General features: G+C 42.1%; 1 long non-coding RNA gene across 1 annotated transcript; it reads right to left on the reverse strand.

Moving 5' to 3' along the window:
* Positions 1-8,772: 8,772 nt before the first annotated feature.
* Positions 8,773-17,342, reverse strand: LOC141975981 (uncharacterized). Its single transcript, XR_012636042.1, has 3 exons — positions 17,299-17,342; positions 11,201-11,310; positions 8,773-9,125 (listed from the first exon to the last, which is right to left on the reverse strand). It is a non-coding gene; the product is annotated as an uncharacterized LOC141975981 (long non-coding RNA).
* Positions 17,343-19,376: the final 2,034 nt, after the last annotated feature.

Genomic DNA, 19,376 nt, shown 5'->3' on the forward strand with positions numbered 1-19,376 from the left:
CATCCTTCTTGGCATCAGGACGATTCTTTGCATGTTTAAAGATAGGCATGTGAATAGGCATGCTTTGCTGAACTGAAGTCTTATTAAGCACCATCCATATATTCTCCACCATTAAGAGGACATACCAGTATTTGCCTCAAGGAATTTAGAATAATTGCATTAAATTGTAGTGTAATTTAGACAGACAGCATAGTATAGACAGACAATGCAGTGGATGTGATCAGAAGAAGTTTCAGTCTCATCTGAGTCACAGAAATTAAATAAATCCATCATTTAATTAAAATAAATTGGTTAATATTTGCACACTTGTAAATGTAAACCTCTCTATAGACATTTCCCACGCACAAAATTAATAATTCAATTCTGGGCTATTTCATAACTCTCAACATTCCCTTTTTGGGAGGAGTGGAAAGGAGGTGCAAAATGTGGACATGTGGAAATTTGGTGTACTGAGTGTTTTGATGTGAAAGTTTAATTTTTGCTTGAACATAACTTGAATTTTGTAATTCAAAATTTCAGAAGTTTCTGGATTTTCATTCAAAATAGGAGATTCTTAAAATAACATTTGTGTTTATTATTTTATAACATAAAATATATCCGCATTACATTCAAGTATTCATGGCTTAGAGTATCATGCTAAAATGAATTTCACTAATTATTAGAGTAGTGCTACTACATGAAGATAAAAGCATATACCACCTAATTTTCATACCTAAGAATTAAATAACGTTCTTAGGAGGAACAAAAGGCTAGTGTAACCTCTAAGCAGTTTCTTCAAGGGCCATTGGCAGTTCATGGAGGAAAATATTATCATAAACAATCTCAGATTCCTAAAATTGTTGGCCCTACATGAATTATATTGTATTATAAAGAATAATTACACAGTTTTCTCTTGGTTGGAGCGGTTAAGTGACTAGCTGACTGTGCTTAATTTAGCATGTTTAAACAAAACATAAGCACTAAGAAGATAAAAGAACTAAAAACGATGGTCAAAAATAACATTTATCCAACTAACGTCTGTAAAATTAGGAAAAGAAACCTAAATATTTGCCAGCGAGACTAGACCAATAGTTTACAGCAGCTTAATTTTGATCCAACAAACGAGTCACAGAACCATATCCCCAATTTAAAAAGTTTTCCAGCACTATGAAACACAGATATAAGGATGAATCAGTGGAATCCTCATATATACACTATTTGTTCAGCTCCTTCATGCATTGTTGGATAATTGGGCTGTTATATCTAGAATTTATTATTTAGTACTTTTACAACACTAAATCTGGCCCCTTGCCTTATTTGTGTGTGCGTGCGTGCATGCACAAGTGGGGGTGTGTGTGTGTGTGTATGTGTGTGTGTATATATATATATGAGAGAAGAGATCAGGCTTGCAAAGGTATTTTGGTACCTAAAGATACAGACAGGAGTTGTGGGATTTGCCAAAATGCCTGAGTTAAACACCCAAGTCCTGTTGACTTTCAATGGGAGTTAGGCACCTAACCTGCTTAGGTGTTTTTATAAATTTCACTCGTTATGTATCTTCATCTTTAGGTACTTAAACAGACTTTGAAAATCTGATTGAAATACTTTGCCATAAGCATTTCCAGTCTGAGTGTCAGACATGCCATAGCAAGTAAAAGTAACAAAATGGGGTGGGCTGAAGGTAGGATAACATTTTCAGTCATAAAACCATGGATCCCACTGTTACTTATCAAACAGTATTTGTCAGTAACTAATGATACAAACAGCTGACCATCCACAGAGTGCCTTGCTGAGTCGGGGCCCATATATCAAACCCATTAGCCGGTGCCCATCTTGATAGTTTGCCACATATTGTTTGTTTGTTCTGTATTAACTCGTTTCTGGCGGGTGGTTCAGCAGACATGAGAACGTAGGAAGGATTTTTTTTTGAGAGGGTGGCCTGACAAACAGGGCTGGTGTGGGCACCCCAAGGGAAGGAGGCAGCACAGAGGAAAGCATAGGAAGGAGGAAGAGAAAGAAATGATGAAAGAAGTGTTAAGGCTAGTGTTGGTAGAGCAGAGGAGACTATCAGGAATGACCAGGATATTTTGTCCATCTGTAATTATATTTTAATGGTTCTCACAGGATCAGGATACTTTCATAAATTTGCAAGAGAATGCAACACCTTTACGCATTAGAGTTGTTGAATTTTGTGAATGCTTCTCATAGCCCTCATGGCAGGACACAAAAAGAGCAAACAACCTATGCCAAGCCTTTCGTACTATAATACATAAAATTCTCAAGGCGTGCCTGTTAAAGGGTATGCTTCGGGAATACCCAGTCACCAAGGAGTGCATCCGTGCTTTATTTCCAGGTCCCTGTGGTTAATACCAGTTTTACACTTCTCCCTCTGGTGCGGATATTATGGATTATCCTTGGACTCAATCCTGCAAGTTACCTTGTCTCCTGTGAGTTGCAGAGCATCCTGACTCCTAGGTCAGATCAGGTCCCTTACACCAAAACTCTAATCTGGTATGACCAGTCTGGTTGTCGTCCTGAACCAATGTAGGCTTGCCATTGGCCAGGTGAAAATTGATGGGGCCTGATTCCCCTTTAACTTGAACTGGTGTAAATCAGGAGGCATTCTGCTGCAGTTGTCAGAGTAAGTGAGAAGAAAACCAGGCACCACTGGATGAGATTTTCAGGAATTCCTAGATGACTTGGCACAAGTCCCATCGACTTTTAGTGTGGCCTATACTTTTAAGTGTAGAGCTAGTCAGGAATGTTTCGGAGAGTCATTTTTTATTGAAAAATGGGGAGTCATCTATATTTAAACTGTTCACGGAACAGGGTTGGTTTGGATGAATTTCCCAACTTGAAAAACTTTGTTTTGACATTTATGAATGAAAAATTGTTTTTCCAGTTCAAAATGACTTTTTACTTTGAAATTTAAGTTAACTAAACTAAAAAAAAAAGTTGAAAAAAGAACAAAATGTCAGGATCAAATCGAAATGTTGTTTTGAAATTATCAAAACAAAACATTTTGATTGGCCTGAAATTAATTTTTTTTTCAATTTGTGAATTTGAGAATTTGATTTTTTGCCCTGGTTTGAGATGGAGAAAAAATTTGAATTCTCAAAAATATTCACTGGGCAGAAAAAAAGATGTCCTGCCCAGCTGTCCTTATAAACTTCTTAGGTGCTTTTGAATATCCCATGCATCACCTATAGGTATCAAAAGCAGCCTTTATTTTTTAAATCTGGAATGCCCAATGTGAATTTCTTGTTGCAAACACGGTTTGTTTGATTCGCCCAACTTACCTGAGCATGAGTTGCAAAGATATTGTTGCAGTTAAACCATTCTTGACTCAACTGTTGGATTCTATGTAAACAAATCCCATAAGCCTGGCAGAACAACTGGTATATCAGTGCAGAGGAGGTGGCAAAGCATGCAAATACAAACACACAGGAAACTGAAGGGCAGAAATATGACTCGACAGCAGATGTAGTCACAACTGGCAATTGATTTAATGATTATGTCCCAGCAAAGGATGGACCTGTAGCTAGTGATCAGTTAAATCCAAGAACTCTCAATCACTAGTTAACAAAAAAGGATGAAGTCACCCAGATTTTATCAGACATTGGCACCGATATAAAGGGCTATTATTAATTATTACTGTTTCTTATCCAAATACTCTTCACTATGTCAATGAGTTTCGTGCACTCATATTCCATATAGAAATGAGCTAGAGCCGAAAAAGGGTCCAGTCCTGTAGGGAGCTGAGCACCTGCTGTCAGTAGCTGAGCACTCTTGGCTTCCAGTCATTTGGGACAGAAGGCAAAAAGAGATTCAAATATGTAAGCCCAGTTCTGAAATTTTACAAATGGCCCTTATCTCTATAATGAGCTGAATGAAAACCCCAGGTCTTAGCATTCCTGATCTATGGGGTATTCATAACCTGCTTCTACTCCTGCAGCTGGAGCCCTTAAATGCGTCTGAACTGTCCTCAGTTCTTGTCTGCAGAGCATTCTCTCTTTTCTCCTTCATATGCATCCTTAAAGCCCAGTCCTTCCATGCAATGAACCGCTCCTATGTTGGTGGTCTCACCATTCTTCACCTTCCCTGACTTGAATAATTTCCTTTGTTTTTGTTTTGTCTTATTTTATCTTGTCTAAACTAGATTAGATGGTGCTGGGGGTAGAGGTGGCTCGGCTTTGTAAAGGGCCCAATACACATAATATACAATGTAAAGGCCTAGCAGTAGTAACTTATGATCTGAGTCTAAACGCTGAACCTTTTTGAGATTTCCACCATCACTTTTCTTAAGGCTCAATTTTCAGAACACCAGCAGTGCAGGCCACATGCAAAAATGCAAGTGCAATTGCATGTCTAACTTCTGCATACAGTTATTATGGCTGCCCAAAGTAACCATTCCTGCTGGGGTTAGGCGGTGCAAGTACTCCGTATGCACAGCCATGGTACATGGAGTGGAAACTGTTGCACAGACATGCTCATTTTTGCAGCCTGCTCTGTGCTTCTGCCTGTGAAGAATCAGGCCTTTAATATTCGTTTTATTACAAAGGGAAGGCAAACTTTCCCTTATGAATGTCAAATCACTGTGCATGATTAACTGCTTTGATTTTGGTGAGCATGCAGGGTGTTACTTGACTGGAAATGATTGGCCTACTGGAAATGAGCCACTTACTGGCCCTAAATACACATGCTGGTGCGCGCTCTCTCTCTTTCTCTCTGCTGGATCACTTTCTAGGAGAGCTGTTGAGCAAACCTGTCTCTCTGTTCTCTGTAGCCCTGTCCTTCTCTTTCCTAGGCAGGTTGGATGGGGACGGCCCAGCTCAACAGAACCTGGAAAGGTGTGGTGTGAGACGAAGTGTAGAAGCTGATAAAATCAGCATGATTTTTTTATTGGGGGCAGGAGAATTAACTCATTAAAAATTGCAACAAATAATTTGCATCCCAATCCAATCTCAAAAGTACGTGTCTCAGAGATACAGCTCGGTCTCTGTCCTAGTCTAAACCTGATCTGGTTTAGATTCCAGAATCATGAAGGGGACTGAAATCCTTTCTTGAGCCAAAACAAGCCATGACACTTTCTGCCTTCAGTGAGGCTATTATTCAGCCCTTAATTTGTTTGGGTTCGTTACAGGACCGGCTCTAGGCACCAGCAAAGCAAGCACGTGTTTGGGGTGGCACTCCGGCCACCCTTTTTTTTTTTTGCTTGGGCAGTTGCGCTCTCGGAGCTTAGGGTGGCAAAAAACCTAGAGCTGGTCCTGGTTCGTTATATAGGTCACTTGGGAAATAGTTGAAAGCTCCTTTGTCCATGATGAATCCGGTGTTGTAACAAGGCCTTTGCTGTGCCTGGTAGCACTAACTGAGAGAATTTTCTGATGTAGCTGGAGAACCCTTTGCCTTGTCGCTGTGATTAAGACCCTGCCTAAAATGGGGGAACTGAAATGCAGGTTTCTTCATCTTTCAGATATGTTGGTTGCTGACCTACTTTGTGTTCTCATACATGAGAGTTTGTAAATAGCACACCCAGCCTCCACAAATCTGTGTTTATGTCAAAGGAATAAATGGCTCAGTTCCTTTTCTGAGGGTCCCATATGAAGGTTTCAGCACTGCTAAATAAGATTCCAGCCCCATCAGTTTGGAGGTTCTATTGTGGTCAATGTCTTGTCATTGTTCAGTGCTGTGTTATTGACTGGCTGTCAGTCTGGGTGTCCTGGATTAGTCTTTAGATTACCGGGTAGAGTCAGAGGGTATGCCAGTACTACAATTGTGGAGTGAGATTGCAGCTCATGTAGACATACCTGAGCTAGGTTTAATCTAGATTGGGTTTGGGGAGTATTTCCCAGAAGGTTTCCTGTTAGGCAAGGCTGGCCAAGACTCTTGCTTCGAGCAAATCCCAAACCCCATTGTCTCCCCAGTCCCTGAAACCCTCCCTGATTCTTGGATATGAGATTCACTTCACCTGCTGCAGGAAACTGTGCCCACTTCCCAGACATTTGCTCCCTGTGCACATCCTCTGAAGAGAAAGATAAGTGGCAATGACTGCCATTGGGGGAAAGAAGAATGATTAGTTTATTGACCTTCACTACTTCAGGGAAATTAAGGGTTAAATATTTGTGTTGAACCAAAGTACATTTAGTTTAAGTCTAAACTCAGTGATTTTTTTCCTCCAGTTTTCTCTACGTCTAACATGGTTGGGAGCCCCACTTCAGTCCTGTTTGCTGGCTTGTCTTTGCTAACTACATTTGCAGCCCTTGCCATGAAAGGGGTGTGATAAACTGCTCAGAACTATCAGCTAGAAGCTGGAGTATGGGTTGTGTGATTGATTGCTATTTCCTCCCCTTTCCCAGCTTCACCAAAAAGAAAAGAGGTCACGTTGCACGTGAGCACCAAACTAGACTGCTCCAGGCGTGGGCTGGGAAGCTTTGCACTTGTTGCAATAATAAATCCCAGTCGAAACCAAGATGGGTTGACCTCATTACAGCAGGATATGGCACGAAAAACAGCTCTGCTCCCAAGATTTCTTTTCTGTTGTTGAAGTGAGTATCAGGATCTGCTATTTAATGCATCTATCCATCTTTCACTTTGCAGCAATTATGTTGTTTCCCAGTACCTGCTTTATTGATACATTGGAATTTTGCCCTCTACTTCCAGCTTTGGTGCAGAACAGAGATACATGTGAAAGATGCTTTGCATACACATAAATTTTCAAAAAGTGAGGATGAAAGGAAGGAGAGTGTTCCATTCTCATTTAAGAGGAAACGTTCTCATGGCTGCAAAGGGATAGCTTAGAGGCTTGGTAGGGGGTAGAGCTGGTCAATATATTTGAAATTTAGATTGTTTAACCTTTTTTGTTCCAAAAGAATATTTAAAAAAATGAAAAAGCAGTGAAAAAATTGAAACATTTTTTCAACATATAACTTTTTCACCTACTCTATTTAACAAATTACAGACCTGTCCATTCCTATCTGATGGCTGTTTGGTGGGCTATGTGAGAGGAGATGGTGGGTCTTTGTACATTTCATAAAGTGGCAAACTATCCATGCCATTAGAAGACATTTCTATCATTTGCACTGAGTGAATCCTTTATTGACAATGTCAACACCAAGACCAGAGACTGAACGTAGCTCCCGAGCAGGCTTTGAGGTGCATTGGCAGTGTAATGAGCGTAAGCTTGCTTTGCAGCTGCCCATGTGGTAATCAGCAGACTAATCTCCAAAACCATTCATTGGGCTCAGACTAGAACCACATGCAAAAATCCATATGCAGATGGAAGTGTTTGTCTATATTAGAGCCTGTTTCTGCCCTTGGAATGCTGATGGCAGGTTGGGGTGTGTACTGATGTGCATGTATGTAGCTAACATTGGTACTTGAGGGCAGAATTTGGTGGTTAGAGCATTGAGTTCAGGAGCAGTACACTTTATCAAGAAATGGGGCAGGAGGGATATTTAGTTTGTGGATGTTTTGATCAGTTCAATAAAGGCTCCAAAAATGGGGTGGGGGAAATCAGTCTTTCAACTTGTTGGTGTTGTCACTGCAGTTTGAAAAAAAAAAACACACCTAAAAGATCATTAAGGATAACCACTGTAGTACAGATGTTATTTAAAATGGTGATTGATCACATGAATTTACATTCCCATAAAGCTAGATTTTTTAAATATGGTCCTTGTAAACATTCTTCATGTGCTGCTGAATAGAGGGCAAATGCCACTGGACTTTCATGGTAGGCTACTAAAATGACATCCAACTGTTAGTGGATTTCAACCACTCAAGTGTCCTTTTCAGCTAGAACCTTGACATTTGATTCACTCTTGCCTTATATTATGAGTTGCAAGCTTTTTGGGAAGGGTCCCTCTTTTTGTTCTGTGTTTGTACAGGGCCTAGCATGATGGGATCCTGGTCTGTGACTGGGGCTCTTAAGTGCTACTGCAATACAAAGAACAAAGCAGGAAAGAGCTACAGAAAAACTTAAGTGTTACCTTTATGTAATATAGATTACTAAAAGGGCATCAAATAAACAATTTTAAAATAAATACCTATAAAGGTCATAGTAGTAAAGAAAGATCTGAGATGGGTAAACTAAAGTTGTGAGGTCACCAGTTCCACTTACCAAACTTTAACCAGGAGGCTTACTCTAGGTGAATGAGTGCACCAACATTGCTAGACAGGGGTGGACCGCTGTCAATGAGCATTGTAAGACAGGATAGATGCAGATGAAGATATGCATTTTGTTTCCTTCTCCTCTTGGGTAATATTGGAAGGCAAGAAGGATTCACACTGTGTTGCTGTCATGTATGCACCCTGCAATTGTTTAGGAATTTATTTAGCTTAAGAGGATGCTGCTATTATAGACTAAGACAAAGGCACATGGTATTTTAATGCACTCAAGTGCTTCTTGCTTGTGTGCAGAAGTGAGATGCTCTATACCTGAGTTGGTCAGAGATTTTCAACCAGTGTCCTAAAATATCACACCAGGATATATCTGCCATCCACTCATTGTCACCTGAAACAATCAACTGGGTCCCTAACCTAAACCTGGACATCTGTTGTATTAGTTTAGATGAAATATATGGGCTAAAAGATGATGGCACAATCCAGTCACTGTCCAACATTAAACAGTGTTAAAGGAGGTCTGGGGTTTTGTATACAGAGACAGCCTGCTTAGTACCACAGCAAACACCATAAAAAATCTTTAACTTTTTAATAAAGATAAAGAAAAGGGAAAACAGTTAAAACATTTGAAATGTCAAGTATTAAATAAAGCTTGCATTTTAAACATCCCTTGTTCCCTTTTCCTTTAGCTGGAGAGAGATTTTAGAAGGAAAAAGCCTTGTTTGACAGTCTGGTAGATGGTATCTAAGATGGTAAAAACTGTCCTCCTGGGGAAAAGTTGCTGAGATGACCTGGAGCTGCTGCTGTTGAAGTCCAATCCTGTTTCATCATGGGTTGTGGTTGGGATTCAGCTGGAGTCAGTAGAGGCAGCAATGTCATCTGGGTCACTCCCTCCAGTCTGATCAGTACTTCTCTCAGGATGAAGATGACACAGGCTTGGGGTCCCAGGAGATGGTGGGGGTGACAGCCATGATGGTGAAGCTTGCTCCAGTAGCCCATTTTTCCTCCCTAAACTTTCTTCAAGGACCCTAAAAGAGTGATGGGTGAAACAGATCATCCTCTGGTTTTGTCTACCAATTAGGCCTAGTTTGACACCAGTTGGGTTCACTGATTTCTGGTTCCACTTTTCCTTATCAAGCATGACCTTAATGTAGGCCTTAAGTTATATCAAGAGGCCTTTCTGTCTGGACTAATTCAGTGTGTCTCCCTTTTCATACCTTTTCCCATCAACATTTGTTGTAGGTTATTGTGACATCCTAGGAACTAACTCACTTTTTACAGCTAAGCTCACAATTAGGGTAAATTTGTAGGCCCAATTATCACAACTATGGCTATTAAGCCATATGAAAGGAATTCACAAATGTTCCAAAAGCTTGGTAAGATGGAGAAAAAGGGACCAGTATGCTTTTCCATTGAAGCAGATTAGAAGGTTTTGCTCTGAGATAGGTTGTGTGGAAGGAGGATGACAGTGAATGACATTGCTAAAGAAACCAGCATGCTGTCATTAGACAGTGACTTCATGGGGTTCATTGGCGAGGTGGCATAACCAAACAGAACAAGAAACAGGTTTGTGAGGTGGAGCTCCCATTTTAGCCACAGTTACCCTGTGCAAATTGCTGTTTCTCCATACTTCAGTTTTCCCTCTATAAAATGAGTATCCTGTTGGAGGTGGGGGAGGTGGTGTTACAAGGCATAATTAAGGCCAAATTCTCCCCGCAGATAAGTGTATTCATTTCCCATTGAAGCTATGGGGAGTTGCATGGACATATGCATGCAAAAATGTGACCCTAAATGGTTGTAAGGCACTGAGTTCCTCAGATGCAAATTACTGACCTTATAAATAAAAGGTGACAGTTTATCAACACTACTTTTTATAGTGTCTATATATTCAAAGCACTGTACACATTAAACTACAGTAATGGCCCAAAACCACAGTACTCCTATTGCATGCTGTTGTGGTTTGGATCTTTGTGTGCTATTTTATTAGGAATTTGTAAGAAAATAAAATTCCAAATGCAAGTAAAACTAATGAACTGATTCCACAGGTAAAAAATGCAAGCCTGTTTCTGCTGCCAGAAGGGTCTCATTTTGAAGGGATGGGGAAAGCTATTTTTATTGCCAGAAATGGTGAATCTCCAAGTTGAATTAAATTTCACATTTTTACTGGGGATGTGTGAAATCCCACTGATTTTTGCCTCAAAACATGCTGTTAGGAGTTTGTGAATTCCACCTTGCTTATGTTGGAGAGACAGTTTCTCTTCAGTTCTGTGAAAGATGCTTCTCTTTTGGTATCAGTGTAATGGGGTTTAAAAGAACTGGATAAATTCATGGAGGTTAAGTCCATTAATGGCTATTAGCCAGGATGGGTAAGGAATGGTGTCCCTAGCCTCTGTTTGGCAGAGGGTGGAGATGAATGGCAGGAGACAGATCACTAGATCTTTACCTGTTAGGTTCACTCCCTCTGGGGCACCTGGCATTGGCCACTGTCAGCCAACAGGATACTGGGCTGGATGGACCTTTGGCCTGACCCAGTATGGCTGTTCTTATGCATCAGTCCCCATTCTCAGACTGGAGCAGGGTGATTGCTGTCTATGGCATGCAGGGAGAAGGCTATTAATAGAACACACTGCTCTTAAAATACACCTAGGAAACCTGATGATTATATCTTAGTGCTGTAAATCCTTTTGGGGTGTATATCAGAACAGATGTAGGAGGTGGTAAGAGCCTTGGGTGTTGTCCTGAATACCGGGCCATCAAAATTCCCACAGAACACCCCTCCCCTTGCTCTTAACAGCCTGGTGTGAAAGGGACAGGGTGTGGACTGAGAATAGTCATGTACAAGGAGACATGGGTATAACCCTGATCTTTCAAATGGAGCACATGTAATAGGGCTGGTTGAAAATTTCTATCACAACTGTTTGATGGAAAAATAGGATTGACTAAACAAAAGTTTCTGCAGAAAAATTTGTCTTGTAAAAAAATTCGCTTTGATTTAGTGTGGGATTTTTATTTTTAAAAAAAAGTTGAAATGGAAAATTTGTGTTTTCATTGAAATTTTCCACAGGGAAATTAAGTTGGAAAAAATCCAACTAGCTCTACTTACTTAAGTGCTCCCTTCTCCAGCCTCATTCTTGGTACTAGCAGGAGTAATTTGGCAGCTGTGCTTCAGGTCTCTTATGTTTTCAAGTCTTCATCATGCTTGTTCTTTAAACACTGTCAAAAGTGATTTTAGTCAATGATTGCTTATTTTCCCTCTTGCTATTTGAGGAAGTAGCAAGTGCATGCATATAATCTGAGCATTCTGACTGCATGAATGATTGGATATTAACTTCTTTAAACTGGTGGGAGTTGACAGTCGCACCTTGTGCCATTGGAATGGTAATTTTCTCTTCAGGTTTAATAAGGTCACAGATTTGACCTCTCACCTCATTTTTACTAGGTATTCATGATCATGTGGGTATTATCTAACTGTGTACATATTTGTACAGAGAGATATAGGTCTGTAGCAAATACACATACAGCACATCTAATAGAATGGTATTGCTTTACCAGGATATAACCAATAGTACAACTCAATTCCCAAAATTCAGTAAATTTACTACTTCTATTACCATAGCATCTAAGAGCTCTTATGGACCAGGACCCCATTGTGCTAGGTGCTGTACACAGAATAATAAGATAGTCACTGCCCTTAAGTAATCAGTCTAAATAGTTTTTATACAAACAGAAATAAAAGGGGAACCAAATTCAGGCCACAAATTACAAACAAATGTAATGAAACTGCCTGCAGATCAAACTCCTGCCACCTCCCCCCAAATCTGATTGAGACTGAATATACTCACTCTAATGCTATGTCTACACTGCAGTTGGGGGTGTGATGGGAGCTTTGGTAGGCATACCCTCATTAGCTTTAATTTCACTAGACTGCTAAAAATATCAGTGAAGATGCAGCAGTGTGGGCCTTTGTGTGGCCTGTACAAGCCCACCTGGTCCCCCAAGTACATATTCACTTTGCTAGTCTGCACTGAAGTACAAGACAATGCATCTTCAATGCTATTTTTAGCAAGCTACCTAGATTACAGCTGGCACAGGTATGTCTACATGAGCTGCAAATCACACTGATTGCAACATACACACCCTAAATAAGAACCACCAGTGAGAATGATCTGCTGGAAATGTAGGCTTGAAGTTCTGTTTCTGCACAACATGTGTTTAGCAGGGGAAAGATTTCCCTTAATTGTCCCACCAGTGTACCTTAACCTTCATCTTGGAGGGTCTACTTCTGGGACTGAGGTGGACAGAGATCCACTTTCCATCCCTATTCAGTCCATAGGATCTCTGCTGACACTGCCAAAAAAGTCTATTAGTGCTAAAATTGATGATCAGTATGTGATATTGATGTGAGATACCCAGCTCCCCTCCAATTTCCTTCACACAGGCCCCCAGATGGTAATAACTTAGTTAATCCCTGCCCCAAACTGGTGACCTAGATACTGTTCACCTTCACACAGGTGACTACAACCTATTACCAGTTCCCTGAGCCACCTCATACTCCCTCCTGTTTTCTTTTGGGGAGGTGGTAGTGCTGATGTTCCACTAATCTGCCATGAGTCTGTTTCCCCTGCTTTCTACCTTGTCCAGCCCCACAGACATTTAAAATTTGTTTTAACTGAATGACTTCAAGCAGGTACACAAAGAGCCCTGCAGTTGATATCAGCCATTAATAAATCACTCTTTGGCAAGCCTCATGTTGCTTAATTATAGCCAATGTTTTATATAGTCTGCCACTTCTTTTAAAGTAATGACTCACTGTCTTTTGTGACTGTATGCAAGGAATCTATTTATGTAGCATCCTCTGCACACAGTGTAACATGCTTTGTGCATATACTATGCTGGAGACAAACATCCAAGTGCCTGTCAGAGGCAGCAATGGGGCACAGTAAGAAAAGGGGCAATTGAAAGGGCAATATGAATAATGTTTAAAAGCAGTAAAGGTGCAAATGGCTCTGTGCAGGCTAGTTACAGTGAGGGGGCAGAAGGGGCAGGTGTTGGGTGGAGTAATACAATGAGTGAGGAGTGAGAGTGATGGGAAGGGAAGGTGAGGTGGGGGATTCAAAGAGGAAGGCTCTGGGGAGGGGAAGGAGGAGTGCAGATAGAAGGGACAGGAGTGGTAGGAGGAGTGGGCAGAGGCCAGTGTCAGCTATGGTCCAAAACCAGGAAGGTTTTAAACTGAGCCATGCTGTATAAATAAAGTTTTAAAAGAGGACAGGGAGTGCTCACAAGAAATGGTGCAGTACAAATAAAAGAGCCCCAATTGGAGGGAAGCAGGGGGTGCATGGCTGGGTTTCTTCCTCAGCTGTCCAAGAGTGGAAATTCTCTGCATGGGGAGACCAGCTCCATGGATCCAGGACCCAGGATGCTATGGCAGTTCCTGATGTCATAACCACACTTACATAATCCATATGAACCAAACAGTCTCTCATAAGGAAGAACCAGGCCAGAGATCAGTATGCGGATGGTGATTATAATGTGCTTTTATGTGGCTAAACACTTCCTTTCCAAGTGGTGAAGGAGGAGTCCTGCCTGGTGCCAAGGGCATAGTTACCTTGTTAAGAGGGGACATAGGCATTTTAACACCCCTTTTGTCCTCAAGGCTTATTACATAATACCATGCAAAAGGAGACAAGCTTTAATTTCTCAAGCATTCCCTTCTGGACAAGTCTAGTGCCACCTGACCCTTCTGCATCCCTCTGTTCTTACTCTGTTTATTAATGTTTTTCCTCTTACCCCTGCTGTCTAGGGGCTCTTATCCTGAAAGGGCTGTGCACCTTGCACTCCCAGGGAAGTCAATGGGAGTTGAGGGCATTCAGCACCTTTTGGGATTGGGCACTAACTGATGCCCAGTGCTGCAACCAGTCTGTACTCAAAACTCCCATTAGCTTTGAACCCCAAGCTTACTTGTGGTGTAGACATACACTCAGTGACTTGCCTGATGGCCATCTGTGAGATCAGAGACTTGAACACAGGTTTCCCCAAGTCATAGGTAACACCCTAATGACTGGACTGTCCATCTATCCCAGAATTCCAGAGTGCTGCTTCCTCCCACCTACTCCCTTGCCATGCTGCTAGGTTCACAAGATGGGCCCCCCCCCTCCCATTTAATAACAGGTAGGCCTGCTCAAAAAAACAATTGCAATGCACACTTAATGAAAAGGAAAACATTAGGAAAAATTTTGCAAAAAAAGTCATTTTATTTCCTTCCCATTTTCACCACTTTGCAATGGCATAAGCTGGAAGGCAGGGGGGACACTTAGTTTTCATTAAGCAAGGTGAGAGGTGAAAAAAATGGTTGATTCCTCCCACCACCATTTACCTTATTCCTTCTTTATCCAGTGGAGGGGGAAGAAAATGGGGGGAATTAAAAAATCTACAATTTTGGGAGAGTTAAATAAAAAGATTTGAAGTTGAAGGGAAAAAATTCCCCAGGAAAAATTCTAGTTTTCTGACCAGTTATACTACCAGGGAATACACACTTCAGCAGTTTAACCCTTTCTGAAGACTTACTGGAACTGCTAGATTCTCAAGCATCCTTGAGACCAGAGACGGGTCCCTCTCTAACACCAACCTGTATCCCTGTTGCTCTGTGTATACTTGGATTGAAAGCAATCCCAGTACACATCCTGGTCTGTAGTGATGCTAAAGCTTTTGCACTGTTCTCTGCTGCTCCCTAGTGGAGATATGCCAGGCTTCATTCAGTTCTGAAGGACTCCTTTGAGGAGGATTACACTGGTTTGGGATTCTCCTCTGGGCTTGGGTCCAGCTCCCAATGAGCACCTCCAGCCGTGGCTCCCCCCAAAAGTGAAAACCATGATCTCTGGTGCTTATCCTGCTCTGTCTCTTCCCCCTCCCACTTGTTACTTGTAATCTTCTTCCCTGCTTTTCTCCAGGCCAGTGTCACTCCTCCCTACTGTTTTCTCTTCTCCGACTCCTCTTTCCCTTCTCACTTTGCAAATTCTCTAAACTAGCCATCTGCCACTCACCTTTTATTTCTAGACAGCGAGCGAAGGATGGCTCGTTTAGGGAGTTTGAGACTTGAAGGGCAAGTCTCAATGCAGTTAAACACCTACTGCTGGCCTGTATCAGCTGACTCAGGTTCACCTGAGCTCTGGGACCCTCTCCCATCATGGGATCCCAGAGCTTAAGCTTCATCCTGAAGCATGAAAATCTACACTGCAATTAAACAGCTCCTTACCCCAAGCTCTGTGAGCCCAATTCACCTTTCACAAGCCAGTCATGGCATGATTAATTGCCGTGTAGAGATCAGAGATCTAGAGGGATGAGGTTGGTATAGGCAATAAAGGGTGCAGGGTATTTGGGATAGCATTTCTGGCACAGACACCAAAAAGACTAACTGTGGGGAAAATAGACTTACATAAAGCTCTGATCCTGTCCCTCCCTCATCTGGCATAAGCCAAAAAGTAACTAATTGCATCAACATTTGTGGTAAATGTCAATGCAATGTTTGGTGTTTTTTGGGTTGTGTTTTGCTTTTATGATACATTTGTGTTTTCTTTTAAGTGAAGTTGCAATGAGGCTAGCTCAATATCTTATCGAGATCTTAAATTTATAAAGCATCTTTCACCCCAAAGCATTGTACTAACTAGACAGCTAGGGATTACCTATCACCCCGTCAATACCACAGTGATAGTCATATCTGGGGATGGATTGTGGCAGCTGCTTAAAATGCAAAAGAACATACACAATAGTTCACTAGCATGTGAGGAATACTGTATCCATTTCCACCTGCTGGGGGAATTTAATGAGGCAGAGTGAAATGAATCAACCTGGAATGTAGGTAATAAGAATACTTAGATTCTGTCACCCATAGATCTCAAAGAGCTTTACAAAGGAGCTCTCTATCATTTAGCATATATTAGAGATGGAAGACAGGGCAAGGAACTGACTTGCCTAAGGTCATCCTGCAAACTAGTGGCAGCACTGGGAATTGAACTCAGGTCTCCTAAGTTCCAGTCTAGTTCTCTCTCATTGTTTTATTTATAATTTGAATTGCAGCAGCATTTAGGAGCTGCAGTCTTGAGCCCAGGACCCTACTGTGCTAGGCTCTGTACAGAAAATAAATAAAGATTCCCTGTCCCCAAAATTGTACGCTCTAAGTATCAGAGAAGAGACAACAGGAGGAGACAGACATGGGGAATACGTGACTGTTTCTCTAGCCATGGGATCTCTAATGGAGAGAAGGTGGTTAGGAGGACCCTGAATTTACCTCATGCAAAAGACTGCACATCCAGCAGCCTATTTTGTATACAAATGCCACCCTAGACTATTGCATCAGTATTCAGCTTTGACAGGGAAGAGTGCCACTTGCCAAATCCCCAGCAGCCCTGCTGAGAGTGGAGGGATTTTTTTAAACTAGTATTGATTGGTGGGTCTGGGGTCAGCAAGGGGACTCCGTTCAGAGACAGTGCATATGGAAGAGGAAGTTACAAGTCATTAAGTGGACATAAAGAGTAAAAGGCTCTCAGGGGGTCAGGACCCCCAGGGAGTCAAAAAGTCAGCCTCTACCCCAAATCCCATTTTGCCTCCAGCATTTATAATTGTGTTAAATAGATTAACCAGGGTTTATAAATTTATAAGGGGTCACACTCAAAGTCTTGCAGTGTAAAAGGGGTCACCAGTACAAAAGTTTAAGAGCCACTGCTCTATCTGGTATTTTCAAAGGAGCTGTGACAAGGTTGGGGGACCCCATCCCCCTTAGGATGTAGGAACAGGGCATAAGTAGCCTAAGTCAATATATTTGCCCCTATTAGCAAGACAGTAGGGGCTAGTGGTTAGTCAATGGATCTGCCCCATCAGCAGGGTTATAGGGCCTAGGGGGCCAAGTGGCCTCAGTCAGGGAAGGGGGCCACCACACACACAAAACAGGGGGTGGTGGCAGCAGCCCAGGCCCTCCCTTTCCACATGCCACTGAATCATCAAGGGGGCAGCCAAAGCACACTGACTCAAAATTCCAATTCATTATCTAATTCCTCTGGGCTGCTTCCTACCACTGTTCCCATTGCCACAGTCCAGGCATCTCTGCTGCCTCCAGGTTCCCCAGTCTGCACTGTACCTAGCAATTCCAAACTCTGCAAGGCCTCCATGGGTGCCCTGGCCTCTGCCAGGACTTTGGCTTATTCTCACCTGGAACTAGCAGCAGCATGCATCCTTTCTCTCCAGCAATCAGTTCCAACTGAGCTGAGCTGCTCCCTTTTATACTGGTGCATGCCCAGTAGAGTTGAGGGGGCGTGGCTTCCTCAGCCCACAATGTAGGGTTAACCCTTTCCTGTCCAATGCAGGGCAAGTGCGCTCCATCACAGGAGCCTAAGAGAGTTAGATATCCAGCTCCCATCGAAAATCAGTGAGTGTTTGGCACATATAACTCACTTTTTTTTTTAAATCCCATCCTGTGTTCCTGCAAAGCTCCTGTCAGCTACAGTGAGAGCAAGATCAGGCCCTAAGTGAGCAAAAGAGAACATAAAGGGGTCTAAGATGGCATAATTACATGTCAATGGGCCACAAGAACATGTAGGGTAAAGTGTAGGGAGGGGGTAGTTTAACTTATCCCTCCTGTGCCTCTTTCTATTCCATGCCTTTTGTTCTGTAAACTACACAATTTAGACTCCCTTAAACTCATGAATGATGTGTAATTTACACCACCTTATGTATGACCTGTGAATTTGTCCCAGAGGTTTTCCTGGTTTGCAGAAGGAAACATTTGCTTGCTCCAAACAAGCTCTTGCATCCTGCCTGATGTTCTATATATTTATCCTTTCAGATGGAAGATAAATTCCTCCTTCCTGGGAGTGGCCCGTGAGACAGTAGATAGAATTGCAACCAGACTTACTCAGGATGAACCAATCCTACATGTGATTGACCAGTGACGGTTTCAGACTCTTGTGAATGAGTTTTGTGAGGTATGCATCAATTCTTTGGGATCTGCAAGAAAATTCTGTCATTGTACACAACTAAAGAAAGTATGCAACATCCCATACGCCCCATCCAGTGCAAGGTAAGGAATATTCAACTATTGCTGGCCAAGCTTTTTTGTATGGAAATACAGACCCTGTGCTGCGAAAATAATTTTTGAAGCTGTTGATTCATTGGTGTTTTTCTCCAATAGTAATAGCACAAAAATCAAATGAGCAAGTATGAATGAATGTGCATAGAGCTCTGACATGCTACTAGGTTGTCACCCACTATCAAAGGATAAATGAAGGGATGAGAGGCCTGAAAGATGTTAACCTTACATGATCATAACTGACCTGCCCTTTGCATGTCCCTATGGAAGGCACCAGCTTATTAGACTGCTGATTGTGTTTAGGGCCTCTGAGGTCTCACTGACATGCATGAGTGCACCTTTGCTCTTGGCAGCTTTTGTGTCCTGGAGAATGATGCCTACAACCTTTCTAGGGCAATACCAGGTCTTCCTATTTTTCAGGGTGGCACCTTCCTACATGGAGCAACATGAAACATAATGCACTTGCAAGCGAGGTGCCACAGACGGTAAAAGACGCTGGCCTGGGTAAAAGTGTAAAGCGGCAATTCAGGTGAAAGCCACTGGATGCTATCAGAGTGCTGGAATGAGATGATTTCCTGAATGCCATTGAGAAAGCTTCTGTTCCAGACGAATGGATGAAGATTTTCAAAGCAGTCCTTAGGGATATAAATTCATTTCCCATTTTAATGTGTCTAAATCCACCAGACTGATTTGAAAAGCTGAACCACAATCATCCTTAGCTGTGTGTGATTCTTTTCTAAGTTCGGGGATCCCTTTATCACAAGGGGAGTGCCATTATGAACATTGTTAAAGACACACAGAACAGATGGACTGTTGTTTGCCAGAAAAGTTTCCTGTTGCTCACATAGGGGAGGATTGTACAATATCCAGCTCTAAGTGGATTCAGTCCTGAAAGCAAAACAGTGCTCAGTGCCAGCTGTGAATGGATGCAGCCCTGGGGCTGTGTTTCCTCTGGCAGGCAAGGATGGCACAGGCACTTTTCCTTATGCGTCCTAAGGGATCCAGAAAGCAGGTATTCTGCATTTTAAAAAGGACCAGCTGGCTTTAAAGGGATGACACTAGTTGGATGCCCCTGTAGAGCTGGCTGGTCTGCAAAGTAAGGCAGCATAATCTACAATCAGGGTGCTGCTCAGGGAGTGTATCGAGAACAGAGACATGCAGAATCTATGTGTGATGGAGGGTAGTTCTGGGTGTGTTTGTG

Source organism: Natator depressus, chromosome 22, assembly GCF_965152275.1.
Source record: "Natator depressus isolate rNatDep1 chromosome 22, rNatDep2.hap1, whole genome shotgun sequence".
Taxonomy (NCBI): Eukaryota; Metazoa; Chordata; order Testudines; family Cheloniidae; genus Natator; species Natator depressus.